Below are 4,974 nucleotides of genomic sequence, written 5' to 3'. Positions count from 1 at the left end.
TTTTTTTCATTTTTATCGGTACCAGGGATCGAACTCACAACTGCCTGCTTGCAAGGCAGGCGTTTATGCTGCTGAGCTAAATCCCCAGCCCCTGCTTTTTCATTTTTAAATAACACCTTTCATATGTAAGTTTTAATTTTAATGAAGTCTAAATTCATCAAATTTTTCTCTCATGAATCATGTCTCTGATGTTTTCTGAAAAGTTATCATCACCAAACCCAAGATCTTCTAGATTATCATCTCACACATTATATATTTATATTTATATCTGCAATCCATCTTGGATTAATTTTTATGAAGTGGTTCTTTTCAAGTGAAGCACTGACTTATTCTAGCATTGCTGGCACTTTCTCCTCTTCCTTCTTTTTCTCCCTTAATTTTTACTACAGAAATTTAAAACCTGGTACAAAAATGGAAAAAAATACTGTAATGAATGCCTACCTATCAACAGCTCACCATTAACACTCTTAGTAGCCTACATATTATCAATATCATTTCATCTATCATCCTCTATCTATCTATCTATTTATCTATATACTTACCTACCTACCTATGTGTGTGTTTATTTTACTGGGGACTGAGACCAGGGCCTTCTCATTGAGCTACATTCCCAGCCCTTTAAAAACTTTTTATTTTGAAACTGTTTCATTGAGTCATTATGTTGCCTGGGCTGGTTTCAAATCCTTCTGCCTTAGCCTCTTATTAACTGTTTTTGCTGACATATTAAAAAGCAAATTCTAAAGTAGGACATGGTGGCGCACACTTGTTATCCCAGCACATGGGAGGCTGAGGCAGGAGAATTGCCATGAGTGAAGACCATCCTGGGCAAAGTGAGGTGAAGGCTAGCCTTAACTAAAACTGAGAACCTGTCTCAAAAACAAACAAACAAACAAACAAACAAACAAAAAAGCAAGTCCTAGGCATCACCATGAACTCACATGAAAACATAACCATGATTATAATAGTTTTATCACAGCAAATTAACAATATAGTAGTTGCTAATGTCATCTATCGTTTAGTATATTTCCACTAGTCTGAAGTCTCTTAGTTCTTTCTAAGGCCAAGTTGCATTTGCTTTCAGGCTGTCCCAGGAGAATGTAAGCATTCCGTACATTTGCTTTATTCCTATACGTCATTGGGGTTGAGGAGCCAAAAATTCTCAAACAAAGACTGGGAAGAACACAGTTTCTCTAGAGGCTTCGATCTGGGCTGCTGACAGAGAAATCGTTATTAAATTTTTGAAAATGGTACCATTCAAGAGACACACAGGGAGATAAGTGGTGATAAGAGGAAGCATAATGAAAGTAACCCCAAGACATTAGGTTTATCATAAAATCTTTTCCATGAGTCAATTAATCCTTTCTATTTTAGTTACAGGAAGGATATCTGACTCTGTAAAATCAGAAATCCTTTCCTACTTTTGCCAAACTGCTAATGCCAATGAATATTGAGGTGAAACCTTATCCAAATTTGGGGATCTGCTGTCCACAGAGGACTCTCTGAGTAATTGTTCCTGAAACCTTCCCACAGCTGTCTGTGGAGACGGGAGAGTAGGGGCTGGGTTTCTTGGATGAGCTGACGTGTTTTCTGATGTGGTTGATCCCCCAAAATACACAGCCAGTTTGTAAGAGCTGAGGAAGAAGGCAGCTGCCTAGAGATAACATATTAAGGACTGAGGTCAGAGGCTTAAGTTCATTTGAGCAAATTTCATTGGTCAAAAGCCTGCATGAAGCTGTAGGCCATCTAAAAGCCCCCATCGATGCCATTTTAACTTTCAGACAAAAGAAGTTAAGAGAAAATTTTAAAATATAAACCCTTTGCATTGGCTGAAAAGAAGGAGAGTTGAAACTGCTTGCTTCTGCTGGCTCTGGTTCTGGTCCTATGATTTAACCATTATTTTAGTTTAACAGAGTCAAACAGGGATGAAGATTATATATATATATATTTCTTGTGGAACAGGAGGAGGAGGATTATCTTCACAGTCTTTGAGTCTCTGAAAGCCAATAAATCACAGGGTTCCAGGGTGTCTGTCTTCCTTCTCAATGCTTCTGCAAGATCATGCATTACTTCATAAGACTGGAATGTGACAGAATCTATTTTGACTCTTCCAATGATTCCTTCATTTAGCCTTTCTGAGAACCAGGGTTCAGAAGAATTTGTCCAACTGGGAGTCATCCCCAGTTCACTAGATTTTTTTCAGGCCTGGTTTCAAAGCCATCACTGTCTTCTTAAGGGCCATGTGCAGACTCCACTGTGTTCTCAGGAAAATGAAATCCTTGTGCTAAGAAGCTATCTACAGAGCATCCTTGACTGAGTTCTATTAGGTGATGTGGTAAACTGTCTGTGGCTAAATAACTTTTTGAGCACTTAAATAGTAGAACTGTTTTAGTGAATTCAATAAACTCTAATTGATGAAAGTATCTACTGATATGGAAAACATTCCAATAATACTAGCAAGACTGGAAACTCACATAAACAAGTATATTGCCCTAACTTGTTAGAAAATGCTACAGCTGAAAGCTTTGACCACCTTTTACTCTAGCTCCTTTACTGACAATCTGGTTTGTTCAGATACTTAGCACATGGTGCAATGACCCACTCAAAAAAGGTTTTTGGTGTCTACAATTTCAAATTCTAGGCTGGCATGTTGATCCTGAAGGTTGTGCATATGTGTGTGTGTTAAAAAACATAACGTTTATCATTTTAACCACTTTAAGTGTATACTTCACTGCTCTAGCTTATGAATTTGACTACTGTTAAGTACCTAATTTTTTTTTTTCAGGTACAGGGATCAAACAACCATATGCTTACCAGGCAGGCTGCTTGTGCCAGTGAGCTAAATCCCTGACCCTTAGGTACCTCATTCAATCATTTAGTATCTGTTCTTCTGGTAGTTGGTTTACTTCACTTAGCATAATGCCAGAAAGTTTCATTCATGTTGGAGCATGTTTCAAAATTTTCTTCCTTTAAAAGGAGAATTTCCTTCCTTTGAAAGGAAGGAAATAATGTTCCATTTTATGTATATGCCTATCTTGTTTTTCCATTCATCTATCAATATTCACTTGGTTGCTTTTATCGTTTGGCTATTATGTAAAATGTTACTATGAATATGAGTATACAAACACATTTTTGAAACCTTGTTTTCACATGTTTTGTTGTATATACCCAGAAAAGGAATTCTTTGATTATGTAGTAATTCTATTTTTAACTTTTGGAGGAATCATCATACTGTTTTACACAATGGCTGCACCATTTTGCATTCCCACTAGGAGTACACAGGGAATCCAGTTTCTCCATATCTTTGCCAATAATTGTTATGTTCCATTTTTTAAAATAATAGTTATTCTATTGGAGGTGAAATGGCATCCATTTGTGATTGTACTTTTCATTTTTGTAATGATTGGATGATGAGCACGTGTTTATTGGTTGTTTGCTTATCTTTGGGAATGTCTGTTCAAGTCATATATTCATTTTTTTGTTAGTTTTTATTTTTATTAGTATATGTCTACACATAATTATTCCATTCATTGTGGGGAATTGTTACATATACATAACAGATCTTAATTCTTTTTATGTCCCTTTTCCCTGCTCTTCTCTCTCTCTTTTTTTTTTTCTTTTTTTGTCTTTTTCCTTTTTATTGATACCAGGGATCGAACTCACAACTGCCTGCTTGCAAGGCAGGCGCTTATGCCGCTGAGCTAAATCTCCAGTCCCTCCCCCCTTTCTCTTATGGCTGTTATTTAACTGGGTGTTTTATTGTTTTGGTGTTGGGTTGTAGACATTTTAAAAAATATGTTGTGGACATTAATCTTTTTCCAGATATATGATTTGCAGATATTTTCTCTCATTGTGTGGGTTACTTTTCCACTGTTTACTGCATCTTTTAAAAAATGGCACATTTCAGAAGCAAAGGATTTATTTGAGCTTTTAATTATTGCTATTTTATTTTAAAAGTATCCTTTTCAGTCATGCAGGAGTCAGAAGTATTACTATGATGACTGCTTTTATGGGGAAGACTGAGTGACTTTGAAAAGGTTTATGGAAACTGCTAGAATATCAACTAGGCAAAATGAATTCTTGGCAATAGTAATAATTTTGCTTTTGTGATGTGACTTTAAAGAATACTGAACTTAATTGAATTCATTGGCAACTAAAATGATACCAAGTAATGAGATGTGAAGTGACTACCTCTAGTGCAGTTTATAATCAATGTAGTTTTTAGAAATGTTCACAGAGAATTATCTCTGCAACTGTTAATATGTATCAAGGAATTTTAGATGTCATTTATTTTGACATTTAGATGTTCACTATTCCAACAATCTTATGAGATAGGTACTATTATTTCCATTTGCAACTTTGGTTTAGTGAGAAACAATCTGTTCTGGGTCACGTGGTTTGTAAATGGCAGGGCTGGAATTTGAACTCAGTAAGATTATATCTGGAATTTAAGGGCTTACTGTATATAATCTTGATTTCTCGGTGCTGAAGTTTTGTTGTTTTAAACTTCTGAGGTTGGATTGCTTCAGTTTTGTTTTTGTTTTTGTTTTTTTTTTTAATCGGTACCAGGGATCAAACTCACGACCATGCGCTTGCAAGGCTGGTGCTTATGCCGCTGAGCTAAATCCCCAGCCCTGGATTGCTTCAGTTTTATATTAGATGAATTTTGCACAGAAATACAGAGTTGAATTTGACAAGAGGATATATTTTAATTATATAATATAGAGAAGCAAATTTTACCTTAAAAATTCTTTGTTATCCTAGGCACCATTCACAAGGATTAAAGATGACATTCTCTGCAAATTTAGAAAATGGAGATAAAATATTTTTACCCTAAAGACATTTCATCTTGTCTCAGTAGTTGAAAACTACATAGTTTCAGTCCCTTATTTTTCTGTAGGAAGAATTCACTTAATTTAATAAAACAAATTTTAAATTCAATGCTGATTTTAAGAAGAATATAAATTCTTAAAAGTA

This window comes from Cavia porcellus, unplaced genomic scaffold, assembly GCF_034190915.1.
Source record: "Cavia porcellus strain 051 isolate PalLab524CR breed Dunkin Hartley unplaced genomic scaffold, mCavPor4.1 scaffold_15, whole genome shotgun sequence".
NCBI lineage: Eukaryota > Metazoa > Chordata > Mammalia > Rodentia > Caviidae > Cavia > Cavia porcellus.
Note: the sequence above shows the minus strand (reverse complement) of the source record.